General features: G+C 46.2%; 2 protein-coding genes across 6 annotated transcripts in view; one reads left to right on the forward strand and one right to left on the reverse strand.

The window, feature by feature from the left end:
• Positions 1-4,768, reverse strand: part of PTGR1 (prostaglandin reductase 1) — a 39,017-nt gene extending 34,249 nt beyond the window's left edge. The window contains exon 1 of one of the 3 annotated variants that reach the window (XM_039545793.1): positions 4,678-4,768. The gene's annotated coding sequence lies outside the window, so the exon portion shown is untranslated. Of the gene's footprint in view, positions 1-3,746; positions 3,928-4,677 lie in introns of those variants that run through there. The other 2 variants (XM_039545796.1, XM_039545794.1) reach the window with 2 other exon arrangements.
• Positions 4,769-14,523: 9,755 nt separating this feature from the next.
• Positions 14,524-16,001, forward strand: part of SMC2 (structural maintenance of chromosomes 2) — a 32,279-nt gene continuing 30,801 nt past the window's right edge. The window contains exon 1 of one of the 3 annotated variants that reach the window (XM_039545621.1): positions 14,524-14,873. The gene's annotated coding sequence lies outside the window, so the exon portion shown is untranslated. Of the gene's footprint in view, positions 14,874-15,523; positions 15,694-16,001 lie in introns of those variants that run through there. The other 2 variants (XM_039545622.1, XM_039545623.1) reach the window with 2 other exon arrangements.

Consider the following 16,001-nt stretch of genomic DNA (forward strand, 5'->3'; position numbering starts at 1 on the left):
GAGGAGCGGGTTCCCGGTAAGTGGCTTTTTATTTTCAGGATGGAAATTTTTCGGGAGAGGAGGGAGGGTTCTGCATGCATGCATGCCTAGATGTGGAATAGCGCATTGATGTGGTCTATCACGTCGCGGTAATCGGCCTCGGTAATCTCTTCAAAAGTTTCAGTCAGAGCGTGGGCAATGCACTTGCGCAAGTTTATTGGGAGAGCCACCGTGGTCCTTGTCCCAGTCAGGCTAACGCGTCCGCGCCACTGTGCCGCGAGGGGTGGGGGACCATTGCTGCACACAGGCAAGCTGCATAGGGGCCAGGGCTCAATCCGCCTTGCTGTAGAAGACCCTCCCGCTCTTCCCAGGTGACTCGCAGCAGCGAGATATCTTCCAGGATCAACTCCTGTGGAAAATGTTGGGAGAGAGTTCAGTGTAGGTGCCCCCTGCAGCTGTTTGCTTTCCCCAATGCACAGAAACCCCAGTACAGCCCTGAAGCAATCAGTCCCCCTTCCCAGGTGACCTGCAGCAGTGAGATATCTTCCAGGATCAACTCCTGTGGAAAATGTTGGGAGAGTGTTCAGTGTAGGTGCCCCCTGCAGCTGTTTGCTTTCCCCAACGCACAGAAACCCCGAGGACAGTACAGCTCTGAAGCAATCAGTCCCCCTTCCCAGGTGACTGGCAGTAGCGAGATATCAGCCCTGAAGCAATCAGTCCCCCTTACTCACCATTTTGGGGGTCCTGTGGGTTATGTGTGCTCTCTTTGGTATGGGAAAATTATGCTATTGTGAAGAATGTTACTCCTTCACTGTGTGGGAATAACTGTCTGATATAAACAATGCTGCCTCTGTTAAGTGTTGCCTTTTTTGCCTTTCCAGAAGCAACCTTGAGTTCTCAGCTGCCCGTGTTATCAACAGCTCAAAGACTCCAAAACCTCCAGAAGAAGCCGCGAAAAAGCAAAGAAGACCTGCTGCAAGCAGTTATGGATCACTCTGCCAGAGAGAATCAAAAACTGCAGGACTGGAGGGAAAGGGAAAGCAGGATCCGCCAGAAAAACGAAGCGGCCAGGAAGAAAAGCACAAAGCAGCTGATAAGCATCCTGGCGCGCCAAGCAGACTCTATCCAGGCGCTGGTAGCCATGCAGGCAGAGGACTACCACGCCCGCCCCCCACTTCCCAAAGCTCTTTCCCTTGTGCCACAATGTCAGCTCCAAACCCCCTTCCCCAGCATCCAGGTTCTTACCACCACCAGCTAACTCCAACACCTGTACGTTCACCAACCAGCTCTGAGAACTACGACCCTTACCCTCTGCACTCAACCCCCATCAGCATGCAGTATAGGCATCCTGTAGTGCAGTAGTCATTGCACAGCACTCCAGACAGGACATATTCAAACCTGTGACTGCACAGTTCACCAACCCACCCCCCTGCCCTTTTAGGTTCTCAAAATGTTGTGTGTCTGTCAATAAAGTTATTTTCTTTTCAATAAATGAATTCTTGGCTTTGAAAACAGTCTTTATTATTAAAGAAAGTCAAAGATACCTTAGCCCAGGAAAGAAACAGGCACTGCAAATCAGCTTAGGAAAAAAAGATTCCTACTAACATTGTAACTACTGCACTTCACTCCCATGCAAGGCACCAAACATTACTGTTGGTTTTCAGCCTCAAATTCCTCCCTCAAGGCATCCCTAATCCTTGCAGCCTCTCTAGTAGCCCTGCTCTCTGGCTGAGCAAAATCAGCCTCCAGGCGTTGAACCTCGGAGGTTCATGCCTGACTGAATCTTTCACTCTTTGCTTCACAAATATTATGGAGAGTACAGCACACGGATATAACTGCAGAGATGCTGCTTTCTGTAGGCTTCCCATACAGAGATCACCAGCGTCCCTTTAAATGGCCAAAAGCACACTCCACAGTCATTCGGCACCGGCTCAGCCTGTAGTTGAACCGGTCCTTGCTCCTGTCAAGCTTCCTTGTATACGGTTTCATGAGCCACGGCATTAACGGGTAAGCGGGGTCTCCAAGGATCACAATGGGCATTTCAACGTCCCCTACTGTGATCTTCCGGTCTGGGAAAAAAGTCCCGGCCTGCAGCTTCCTGAACAGGCCACTGTTCCGAAAGATGCGTGCATCATGCACCTTTCCAGGCTAGCCTGTGTTAATGTCAATGAAACGCCCACGGTGATCCACAATGTCCTGCACGTTCCCCAGAGTCACGGTTCTTCTTAGCAGGATGCGATTAATGGCCCTGCAAACTTGCATCAACACGATTTCAACGGTCGACTTTCCCACTCCAAACTGGTTCCCGACCGATCAGTAGCTGTCTGGAGTTGCCAGCTTCCAGATTGCAATAGCCACCCGCTTCTCCACCATCAGGGCAGCTCTCAATCTCGTGTCCTTGCGCCGCAGGGTGGGGGCGAGCTCAGCACACAGTCCCATGAAAGTGGCTTTTCTCATCCGAAAGTTCTGCAGCCACTGCTCGTCATCCCAGACTTCCATGACGATGTGATCCCACCAGTCAGTGCTTGTTTCCCGAGCCCAAAAGTGGCGTTCCATGGTGCTGAGCATTTCTGTGAATGCCAGAAGCAATTTAGTGTCATACGCATCAGACGACTCGCTATCATCGTCAGACTCCTCATCACTTTGAATCTTAAGGAATAGCTCAACTGCCAAACGTGATGTGCTGGCAAGACTCGTCAGCATACTCCTCAGCAGTTTGGACTCCATTTCCCACAGAAATCGCGCTGCACAGAAACCGTTGAGCAGGCGTGGCTCTAGCCATTTTGCCGCCCCAAGCACGGCGGCATGCTGCGGGGGGCACTGTGCCGGCCGCCAGTCCCGCGGCTCCGGTGGACCTCCCGCAGACGTGCCTGCGGATGCTCCACCAGAGCTGCGGGACCAGCAGACCCTCCGCAGGCACACCTGTGGGAGGTCCACCGGAGCCACCTGCCACCCTCCCAGCGACCGGCAGAGCGCCCCCCCGCGGCATGCCGCCCCAAGTACGCGCTTGGCGTGCTGTGGCCTGGAGCCGCCTCTGCCGTTGAGACAGTCAAGATGGCGCTAAACGTGGATGGAAAAACAGGGATTGCTGGGATGTGAAGCGATGCATCACAGGGCGTTGGGACAGGAAGCAGAATGACCCGCACCCTCCGCCCCATTCCCACAACCCACGGCACCAAAATGGGACGAGGTGCTCTGTGGGATAGCTGCCCATAATGCACCACTTCCAACACCGCTGCATATGCTGCAAATGTGGCCACACTGCAGCACTGGTAGCTGTCAGTGTGGCCACACTCCAGCGCTTTCCCTACACAGCTGTACGAAGACAGCTTTAACTCCCAGGGCTGCACACCTACAAATGTAGCCAAACCCTATGTCATATTTTGTTTCCACTAAGGTCATTAGCAAAACTCCCACTGATTTACACATTGCAGAATCCAACTTTTACTTTGTTAACCCAGATTATTAGGAAGCTGTGGCTCTATCTTGCCCACCATCTCTGAAGTAGCTTTATACAAATACCGAAGAGGCTGATATCAAAGCATTTTTCAAAATTTTAAAATAAATTTTACTTGCTTGTTTATCCCACTCTGTAGGAAGCCTGAAAAACTTTCCACCAGGTTTCTTTACTGGCATTTCCCCACTTCCAATCCACTTAATTTAAGGCCAGGTTTTTCAAGAGTTCAACTCCCATTCAGGCACCAAAATAAAAGGCCATATTTTCATAGACAGCACCCAATGTGCTGAGTGCTTGTGAAAAATCTTACCTTAAGAGGGTACATCTCCACTGAACACCCCTCCGCCCCGTGGCAGCGAGTCTCAGAGCCAGAGGCAACTGACTTGGGCTCGCAGGACTTGCACTATAGAAGCTGAAAATAGCAATGTAGACGTTCCTGCTCTAGCTGGGAGCCCAGGTTCAGAGACCCACCCTCCTCGCCAGGTCTCAGAACCTGGGTGAGAATGTTTACACTACTTGTTACTATAACTCTCACTCAGGAGTTCTGGGCTGGAGTAACAGATTGATTTTTTTTAAAAATTTACCTGCCAGATTCTAGAAACATTCTCAAGTTAAAGCCTAATTTAAAACAAACAAACAAACAACAAACACACCACAACTTTCATAATCCGTGTGATACTAATAAACTCTTACATTAATTAAACAAATAATTTTTTAAAACTTTGAGGCCATATATTTCTTTCTTTACACCAGTATAAACCCAGAGTAATTCCATTAACTTTACTATATTGACACTAGTGAAATTAAGGTCAGAATTTTGCTCTTACAATGTTTCTCACTACTCATGTTTCCTTCCTGCCCTAAGCTCAATCTAAACAATGAAAATATATTTAGCCTCCCTTTTTTATAGTCAGTTTCACGCTCTGGTTCTCCTGCACTAGTCTGGCATTGCAGTGTTTGGCTTACTAACACTGCAGGGGACTATCTGAAATACGTTTTCACATCAATTTATAATTTAAGGAACCATTTCTATTACTCTTAGATTTCTGGAAAATGCCGTTTATTACAAAACCTAAACTTTGGCCTACTCTGAGCAGCAGTTTCTCTTTCAGAATTGTTTGAGATAAGACACAGAATTGGATTGACTTTGCAAATGTGTAAGAGCCTAGATAATGATGGCTTTTAATTATCATCAACTCAGTCCCAGTTACTACTATTCATTCCTATCACCCCTTACTAACCTGCGCAACAGTTACTGGATGCAGTTTCTTTGGACACCGAAGTTAGACTCCTCTGTTCTGCGTTACCACTCTTCTGGCTCAAGGAAGTAGGGTTTACGCCACTGTAATTATCTGCCCTGCCTCTGATGCCACCTGCTGCATCTTTGTATCACTACAACTAATAGCTCTGGCAGCACTGTGGAAAGGCTGAGTTCCTAGACCGAATGCTTTCTAAAAGGACTTTTATATTCTCCTGACTTCTGTCTCCCTTTTAAAATGGAAAATCATTCCTGCACCTAGAACACATCTGAGATGCTATCCATTTGCTTGTACTACAGAGAAAAACCTGTTCACATTGCAGCACTGCTGGGTTGGGTGTTGGAGAGACTGAATGAAAGAGCGATATGGGGATGGAGAAGATAGCCAAGGAGGTGGTAAACAAGAAAATGCGGTGGGAATGAAAGAAGGGAATAGTGATTTGCACCTGGCACTCTCTGGCTCACGCATATAGCTTCAGGTTGCAGAAGGCAAGTAATAACAAAAACCAGATGTTTGACCTCTCCCACTATAGAAAGTTATTAAACTAGTTCACTGTATTTCCTCCTACACAGAGCTTTAATCGCTGCAGTGTTCTGGATCATCACTATAAAATATTGTACTGTGACTCCCAGTGCACTCACACCCAAAACCAAAACAAAACATGGACATCCCTAATCAGGGAAAGACCCTGGGTCAAATTCATCTTTAGTCTAACTCCAACTGATTCAATGGAGTTACAGCAGGGATGAAATCAGCCACCTGGATATAATAGTCTGAAAATTAAGTTTTGAAAGAGGCGACCTGAACAAAACCCATGTTGGAATCTGACAGTTTCTGGTGCCTGTAGTACTTCCTTAGCAGTTAATACCACAGTATGCAGATTAACTTTATGACAAGGGAGCCCAAATGTGACCTTGGGAGAAATGTGGCCTTGAGACCCTCTCATTGTAAGCCTGAGGAAAAATTTGATCAGTTGGAATAGTGGCTGAATACCTCAATTTTTGGGTAAAAGCCCAAACTGAGAGAGCTTAAATGGATCCCTGATTTTTAGAATGGATGAACACCCACCTCTAAAATTCAAGCCCCTTTATTATATGTCATGGTGGTCACCCAAAATTTGAGGCACTCAAAATCACTGGCCACTTTTGAACAATAAGGCTGCTCCAACTTTGCAATATTGAGACCTGCAGAGGCAGTTTGTCCCGTGCCTATGGTCTGCATTTCACCATCTGTACATGTTGTAATTCACAGTAAACACACGCAACCTAGATATTTCTTTGACCGTGCAGTTTGTCTGATAGATGAAAAGAAGCCGCCAGTTGGCTGAATTTCCCAATAAAATGAAACATTTCACAAATGTTGGCCAGCCAGTTGGCTTGGGATCGTCTACTGCAGCAGTGGCAATTTGCACTTCAGTTGGATCTAAGTTAGCAGCACCTAGATGTGCCTCTCCAAACACAGCACCAAAAACCCATCAGAGCCATACCATTTTCACCTGGCAAGTCAGGAAACTGAGTTGCACCTGTAATATCTGAGACAGAATGCATTGGAACATCCACCACCCAGCATCCCAAGTGCAAATACTTGCCATTGAGTGGACTGGCATTCCTTGGAGAACAACCAGCTAGTCAAGTGGGTAGTCCCATTCTGCTCACTTGCTGTCATGCTCCAGGAGCTTATCTCACTGAGAGTCACATGGTGCACTCCAGGAGCTCGTCCCATTAAGAGTCCATATCCTTCAGTTGGAGGAAATTCCCAACTTTCACCCTGCAGATGCAGGCCAAAATATAGAGAGCACAGACACAATCACATTTTGGGCAGCATCCACACTTATCCGACTCAAATTTCTGAAATGTGTTAGAGCCTTAAATAGAAGATAATCAAACTATGCATACAAACCACTTCACCCACTACCGAAATACAACCACCTCTGGGGTATAATGCAGCAGCTGCTTAACCCCAACATAGCTATGCAAGTTGCAACTCCCATTAGGACAAGTAAAAAATTCCACAGCTCTATGGAGCTGGAGATGGCTGAGCCCCTATTCTCAACCTCACCGGACCTATAGAATTTGGGGCAGAGTCCCGGCAGCATCAGGGACAGCTCCCTTACAGTCTTATGCAACATGATGAGTGTCAGTTTAAGGCTCCGAGTTGCTTTGTGGAGTTGGGAGATTGACTGTTGAGTGAGGCTATGTAGGAAGCTAACCCCAGGAGGACCAGGTGATGGACATGCCTTGGGAGCACTTTCAGAGCCCAAGGTCACATACTGCTAGCATAGCGCATAACTGATCTATGATTTTTCTGATTTCTTGCAGGAACCTAAATCTACCCTCTGAACAGTGACAGAATCCCAGGGATCCTGGTGATATCCCAGACTCATGTGGAGCAGGCACTCACTGTCTGAGTTTTCAGGATAGTTTGTTAAGAGGCAGAACTGATGATGCTAGCTAGAAGTAAGATTGGGGAGCCTATACAGAAAGGGGTGGGAAGAACCACCCAAAGATAGGCAGCAAGCTCAGTCAATTTTTCCAGTGTGTGTGGAAAGAGGGGTTGTAACTGTTAAGGAAGCACAAAGCATTTTTGATTTGATAGAGAAGTTTTAAACAACTTTGGAATCATCAAGTTGTGCACCACGTCCTGTGTAATTTCAGCCTGTTACTGTCACTCACATCAACTCTCTTCACTTCCCATACTAGTTACTCACTTGTTTTTAGTGACGTGCTTTGGGAAGAGAGCACCTCCACCTATGTATTTGTCCAGTGCCTAGCACAACCACGTCCCAAGCCGGACTGGTGTCTTTGCGAAGCTTTATCAGTTTACAGTAGCTCACAATTTCCAAATTAAAGGAAGGCACTGGTTACTTGTCGAGGATAAAGATTGTTTCTTTAAAGCAAATACATAGGCAGTGGCACAAATAAGTTCCTCATAATGGATACACCATTTAGCTCCCAACTGTCTAATTTCATTTTTCGTCCCGTTAGCCAGTATAGAATGTATGGTCCCCCTGAGCAATTTTTCAGATCTTAACAAAACCACTACCGCAGGCTTCATTTTTGCCAATAAAAATCCAACATGGGATGAGACCAATCCAAAACCACTAGACAGTGTGTTATCTCCAGTTTAACTCACTTTCTAGCGCAAGTTTAACTTTATAGACATATATATGGCACAGCAGCCAAAGAAACACTTCTCTGCATCTGAGCGAGTCCAGCTGTGGAGAAGGGACTATATTATGATATGCTGCTACAGGATACGTGTTAAGCAGAATTTTATGTGATATCTCAAGGAATGAAGATCAAAAAGGACATAGGCTGCTGTGTGCAGAGAGAGACAGAGGCTTGGACTCCTGGATAGAAGCTCCATCCAGACTCCTTGTTTCAGACTTCATTGAATTTGAAGGATGGTCAGCTGGCTTCTGTCAGCATTTTAACGTGGCTATGTAGTCGCGGCTCCAGCACTGGGAGAGAGCTCTCCCAGCACTGTAAAAAACCCCACCTCCACGAAGGGAATAGCTCCCAGCACTGTCTACACTGCCACTTTACAGCACTGAAACTTGCATCGCTCAGGGGGTCATTTTTTCACAGTGTAGACAAGGCCTGAGGAGACAGGGAACGGGATCATAGAGGAGGCCAGAGAGCTAGACTGCGGTCAGGAACAGCAGCATGACAGAGCTCTTATAAGATTAGGCTTTCCCTCTTGGAAGAAGAAATAGATGGGTTAATGAATCCCCTTTGTTATGTTTAATCAAAGCTTAGAATCAATTGGTCTGACACGTTACAGTGGATGGTGTGACAGGGACCACAAAGACTCCATGAATTGAGATGACCAGGAAGTATGTCACTAGGGAGGTGGTTAAATTCATACATAATTAAGGGGGGCTGGAGATTTCTCAGTTCGACGGATCTTATTTGGCACCCATGTTATTCAGGGAAGATGGTGTGCACATATCTCACAAGGGAGCAGATATATTTTGTTCTTAATATAATATATTAAGGAAGGACTCGGTAAATATATGGGAACCTGGCAAAGGATGGGGGTGTGGGGTGGCAGCCAAGTTACATTCCTTCCATCTCCTTGTGGCAGATATCCAGTGCAGGTACTCATTAATGAGCCCTTTTACTCCCTGCAGAGTCTGCATCTACCCTCCAGGCTGATATGAGGGAGAAGGCAGTATTTCTGGTGGTTCCTTTTTCCAGCTCATTCCTAATTGCTTACATGGAGACAGGAGCCTTGCCTCATCCTCTCTGCAAGGTTCCTGGCCCCAGGTCCTTGAAGATACAGTGAAAGGATTTCCTCCCAAGCATCATTTGTTCCTGAGACCGCTTCTTCTCTCACCACATCACCCACAGGTTCTTATATTGGACCTTTCAAACCCTTCAAGGGTCATGCCACGAGGTGAGATGGGCTGACCACTAGGTGCTACTGCCTTTAACGGGCAAACTACCCTATCACAATGATCTTATGCATTTGCTCTACATGTAGGCCTACTTACTTAACCCATTTCAACTTGAAAATCTACCCTTCCCTGCACATGCAGCCCACTATCCCCCACTGACAGCCAGTGACATCACTCACCTAAGAAAAAATGACCATTGGTGGTATGCATGGGGTTCTTTATGAAACCATCAAGATTTCAATAACTCTCTGTGGCTGTTTAAAGTTTCAACTGGTACATTGCTAGTTCTGTAAAGAAGTATTTTGGATTGCAAGAAAAAAAAATTTATTAAACAAACATGCCAGTAAATATGTGCCAATATAAATGTGAAATGTTTGTAGCTCTATAATTATATGTTAATGATAGATTGTTTAAAATTAGATCAAACAGTTGCAGTTAATAAGCAACCAACAATTCCAGACCTGTGCAATACAGGCCTACTTGTGAAAATAAATCTACTTTATCACTTCCTGTCGTACAACGTACAAATAGGGCCTCACTATATTCCATTGTAGGGAAAGGGGAAAGTTAAACAATCCATTTTGATTTAAAAAGCCAATTTAGATGGTAGCATAGAACCTATGAAATAGAGTTTTCTACAAAACAAAACAACAGCAACAAAAACTATTTGAAATTGTTCCAGCAGTAAAATATTTCATCTGTATCAAGACCTAAACAGAGCCTTTTTCGCCCCATTTTTCTTAGACTGTATGGCTATACTATATAAAGAGGCTACAACTACTCTTATTACTACCAACAACAATAGTAATAATACAAAATGTTTTATTATACAGAAGGTTTTACAATATAAAAAGTGGTTTCAACTGGGTTTTGACAGGTATTATTCTTTTCTGTCATGGCTCTGTGTTATATAGGTCTAAGAATTATTTTTACTCTCTCTTCACTTTGAGAATAAGTGGTTCTGGATATTTTTAATCTATAATACACTGATTTATTGACTGAAATGGGTAATTAAAGTTTTATTGGTAATTGGTTTGATAGGGTTTTTTTGGCAGTATTACGATCTCACTTAGTTGTATTATATGCGATAATTTTGTTTGCTATGCAGCATCGGAACTGTGTGTTCCAGGTGGCTTTATTAATAATTGACTCCTTTATTGCCTGGAACAGGCAGTTAAAAGTCATTTTGGCTCATTTTTCCATAAGTATTATGTTGCTCACACTTAACTGTATTAATCAATTTCATCCTGTGCGCCACTTTGGAACTGAGTGTTGTAGGCTGTTTTGGTAGTAAAACTATGTATTGCTTTATGTCAGGTTAAAGGTCAGCTTAGACATTGTTCTGTAGTATGGCCTTATTCTGTTAGTTTTATTATAGATATCATTTTTTTCCCCCATGCCACTTCAGAACCCAGTGTTCTGAGTGGTTTTAGTAGTGAAGCTATGTATTGCCTGGAATGGCCAGTTAAAGGTCGATTCGGACAGGTTTTTCATTAGTATTATGTTATTCCCACCTATTTGTATTATATGTATAATTTTCATCATCTTGTGCAACTTTGGAAACAACCATTTGGGTCCTTTTTGAGCCAGAAGGGTTAATGACAGTGTGCTATTAATTGATCCTCTTGTTCTCAAGGTTGCTGAACTATTTCCACTGTTTTTAAAGTAAGTTTTATTTATTAAAATACCATTATGGGCTATTCCATATTTTACCCAATCCCAAGCTTACCTACATTTTTTGTGATTTTTTTTTACTTCACAAAATAGAGCAGTTCATCTGTACTTTACTCAGTATTTTGAACCTATAGCCTGCATGTTACATTGCATTTCTTTGTCTGTTCTCTGCTCAATGTTATTTCACATTCATCTGCTGCCATCTTATTATCCATGATTAGGAAAGAATAAAATGACAAGTGGCAAGGGAAATACACAGTAGACTGCAAGGTCTCCTGACAGATTGTATGCGAAGATTTTAATTAGGTGAGCAGACCTGTAGTTGTGATTTTTAGCAATTTAAAGCCATGGTTACAAGAATTACCCTACAGAAAGTAGGGTAGGACTAGCTGTAGTTTATACTGGCTTCTTTCAAGCATATAGCTGCTGCTATGACCTGTCAATTATCTGTCATTTGGCCTACAGAATTTTGATAGCTCTGTTCTATTACAAGGAAAGTATAGTTCTTCTTGCTCACATTTACAATTAAGACTACTGGTTCTATATAACTCAGAAGTGTCTTAAGAAGAATGGACAGCAACCACTGCGATATGGATATCCCTTCTCCCTCCAAAGACATCTGAAGGAATGCATACAGTAAAGAAATACTGCTAGTGTGTTAATGTGCAATTGCTGCTTTTTGTGATATGAACTTTAATGACATGATAAATTACCATGGATCAGGCACTAAATAATTTGTCCATGACAATAGATGGATGGCATCTTCATAATTATGATTGGCTAACATATTAAGTATCAAGTATGAGAGGGGTAGCCGTGTTAGTCTCGATCTGTAAAAGCAGCAAAGAATCCTGTGGCACCTTATAGACTAACAGACGTTTTGGAGCATGAACTTTTGTGGGTGAATACCCACTTCTTCGGATGCAAGTATCAGATACTAATGCACAGATTAAAGATTGACATGTTGTTTCAAGATATTGTTTATTTGGAGGAGCATTTAATTAAATGCACATTTTGAAGGTACTGAGCAATTTATTCTTCAAGTAATTTAATTATTTAGTATATATGCAGCAGGCCTGATTAATACATACAGAGAACAAGTCTACCACTCATGGACAAGGAACCACTGTTACAAATGACTTATACATCAAATCTTACAGTTACTACAGATATTGTCCTTTGTCTGCAAGCATGGATGTATCCCTAAAAATTATGCCATGTTCAGCAGGAAAGAATAAACCTTTCAGACTCCTCAGTACTGAAACACACATCTCTCAGAAAATTCCAGCCAGCAGTTGTGAAGCTTCTGGTTTATAGTTTAACTCTCTCAGGGGTACGTAGTAGTTGTGAAGCAGCCAACACACACACACTGTACAATCTAAAATCTTTATGCTCAATATATCTAATCATATAGAGGACAGATCATATAATACAGGACATCCTACCGCAATGTCTCTCACTAGATCACCCTTTCCTGGGAGACCTTGGAGGATCATCTGTGCTCTGTCAGTGAGGCAGAGTCCTTTATGTACCTTGCCTACCCTACTCCTGCAGCAGCTCCCCCATCTTAACCTGGTACAAAATGGTTCCCTTCTCCAGTTCACCTGTGACTCCCTTCAGAGACTCCTGCTTCTTTTGTTCTGCCTTTCAGTAATTTTCCACAGCTCTCAAACCCACCCATCCCCTTCAGACAAGAGGAAGTGTCTTCTCCCAGCTAGAGCAAACCCATTGTGCCAGACTGTTTTACTCTGAATAGATGAGTGCTGATCACTCACCACTGTAACCTTGCTAACTCATGGGGGATCCACATACATATAGGCTTTCCAAGACATAGTAATGTTGTTATACAATTTCATAAAATCATCCCCCGTTCAGAAGCAGTACAGACAGAACCCTCAATTTATCATAGTAACACATATTACTTTTACCTTTTTTGGAAGAACAGAACTGAACTAATTCTTCTGAACTTTTATTCTTCTATGTAATAGTTTCCCTTATTACAGCTTTTGGAAACTAAGTACTCTGGGTCACATCTAACTGTAGTTTGTGCTTGCATTGTTATGTTGTAAATATGATTCTCACACATCTATGTAACGTATTTCTCTTCAGAGACAAAAGTTAAATAAAAATACTTTATTAAGATATCAAGCTGAATGCCATGACTATAGATAACATCTTTTAATTGACCTCTGAACTTACAAGACAGCATGCTGACATGCTCTCAGCCCCCACCAAACCCACTCTCTTCCCCCCCACATACACACATCACACTCCACCACCACCCCATTACAAAGCACATTGCAATCACTTGCAAGCTGGGATAGCTGCCCATAATGCACCGCTCCCAATACCACTGCAAATGTGGCCACGCCAGTGTGCAAGCAGCTGTCAGCGCTTTCCCTACTGTGTTCTCCGAAGACGGGTTTAACTCACAGCGCTCTACATCTGCAAGTGTAGTCATGCCCTTAGGGTATGTCTGAACTGGAAACTTCAAAGTGCTACCGCAGGAACACTCCCGCGGTAGCGCTTTGAGTGTGAGCATGGTCACGAGCGAGCACTGGGCGAGAGCTCTCCCGGCAATCCACCTCCACAAGGGGATTAGCTCCGAGCGCTGGGAGCCTGGCTATACTAGCACTTTAAAGCGCTCGGACAGTGATTTTTCACACCCCTGAGCCAGCAAGTTAGAGCGCTATAAAATGTAAGTGTAGACAAGCCTTTACTTCAGCCTCAGTGCAGGGGGCTGGACCTGACGATCTCAAGGCCCCTTCCAGCCCTACATTTTTGATTCTATGATCCTGCTATTCCCCTGGGACACTATTGGGCACCTACATGCCTGAGAACTAGAGGGTGGAGGAGAATAATCCCAGACTGATCCAAGTGATGAAGACATTCTCCCCCAATGCACTGGACCTCCACTCCTCCCAGAAACAGGGACTTGCACACTGCACGTCTTCACAGCCCCCCCCCCCCCCACTGCTCCCCTAGGAACAGGGGCTCTCACACCCCGTGCACAGCCCCCCACCCCTCCTACTGCTCCCCTAGGAACAGGGGCTCTCACACCCCATGCACAGCCCCCCACCCCACTCCTACTGCTCCCCTAGGAACAGGGGCTCTCATACCCCATGCACAGCCCCCCACCACTACTGCTCCCCTAGGAACAGGGGCTCTCACACCCCGTGCACAGCCCCCCCCCCACTCCTACTGCTCCCCTAGGAACAGGGGCTCACACCCCATGCACAGCCCCCACTCCTACTGCTCCCCTAGGAACAGGGGCTCTCACACCCCATGCACAGCCCCCACTCCTACTGCTCCCCTAGGAACAGGGGCTCTCACACCCCATGCACAGCCCCCCCACTCCTACTGCTCCCCTAGGAACAGGGGCTCTCACACCCCATGCACAGCCCCCCCTCACGCCTACTGCTCCCCTAGGAACAGGGGCTCTCACACCCCATGCACAGCCCCCCACCCCACTCCTACTGCTCCCCTAGGAACAGGGGCTCGTGCACAGCTGCCCCGCGGGGGCGGAAACGCGCACGCTACAGGCGCGCGCACACGCCCCTTTCCTGGCTCTATTCTAGCGCCCCCCGGCACAGGGGCTCGCCCTGCTGCATGGCCCCGACCCCCAAGCCAAAGGGCGGAAAGGCTCACGCGGTTATACACCGCCCGCCAATCAATGCGCCCTGGCAGCGGAAGGCAGGCAGGCGACGCGCGCTGAAGAAGCCCCCACTCTCCATCTCCACCTATCAGGTGGTGGGGGGGGGGTCCTCTCCTGACCGGGTCTGTCCCCGGCAGACGCCGGAATCAATACGGTCTCCGTTTAAAACGGCCCTTCTCCCGCGGCGCCGTGGGGCTCTGGGGTGCAGTCTCCTTCGCGTCCCGCTCGCCCCCACCCGGGAGCGCTGCCTCGCGTGCGGGTTAGAGGCGCTCACGCGAGCAAAGATCAATCTGGCAGCCGCGGCGCTCCCGTCAGTACTTGCGCGCCAAAAATTCAAGTAAGCGGAAGGGCGCCGGGAGCGGGCGGCCGGTGGGATTCTAGAACCCGCGGCTAACCGTCTGCCCCGCGCTACACCCTCCGCCCCGCCCCGCCCCGCCCCGGGCTCGGCAGGTGAGGAGAGGGGGGGCGGGTCGTGGCCGGTCCCGTCCCGGTTTCTCTCCGGGGAAGGGGAGAGGGCTCAATGGATGCACCACGGAGGGGGTGGGGTCCTTAAGGAATAAGGACCCCCCCCAGCCACTTTACAGGGGCATTGCGGGAGTGGGGGGGGTCTGATGTCTGCAGATCCCCCCCGCCCCCAGTGAGGGGTTCTCCTCTGGGCTGTTGGGGAGAGGCTCCTTCCCTCAGTGTCCCCAGAAGGGCCTGGTTCAGTAGTGGGGGGGGGCGGTCTGGGCTGATACCAGTGAGGGAGCGAAGCCCCCCCCCCCGGCCTGCCCTGTGGGCACAAGCCCTGTCAGTACACACACTTGCCCCATGGAATTGGGGAGGGTGCACAATTGATCAATTTAAACCTAATCACTGAGTTACAGCAGCCCCAGGCCGGTGCCTGCCCCCAGTCACTGCCTTTACAAGCCCCTGTTCTTACTAATGTTTGTCTTTTCCTTTTTCTGGGTGACCCGAACCAGAGAGGACCGCGACTGTGCCCAAGAGCTGTCAGATTCACAGAGTCTCACAGTGAAACTGGCTATAAACAAAGTGCTACCAGGTGTACAGAATAAGGAGACATTTCTCTCTAATTTCAGTTTGGGATAATCCGAAAGTCACATTTGTAAAAATAGCAGACAGTGTTGGGATTTTTTTTATATCGTTTAATGATTTGAAATACAGAAGAGTCTGGGGGTTTTATCTATATATTTTTGCTATGAAGTTTGCCACAATTTTAAGACTAACATAAAGTCACAGTCAGCTCTGGATACAGATAACAGTCCATGAGGTACTCCATCAGCACTGCCCTTTTAAATTTCTTCCTCTCTTTTCTTCTAAAAGACTTTAGTCTTGTCTTTTTGCCCCCTACTAGTCTTGTAATTTTTTTTCTTGACGAGAAACCTGTTTTGTTCCACAGTACAACTTCTATTTGAATATCCTGAGGCTTATTCAATAAATTCATGTAATCAAGGAAATCTTCACTGTGAGTAATATTTGCTGGGGGACTCAATTATCCCTCCTTTGGATAACTGAGATTCAGATAACTGAGGTGGTACTGTTGTGGCAAAAAAAAAATTATCACATTCCTGCATGTGG

The sequence above is a fragment of the Mauremys reevesii genome, linkage group 6, assembly GCF_016161935.1.
Source record: "Mauremys reevesii isolate NIE-2019 linkage group 6, ASM1616193v1, whole genome shotgun sequence".
Lineage (NCBI taxonomy): Eukaryota > Metazoa > Chordata > Testudines > Geoemydidae > Mauremys > Mauremys reevesii.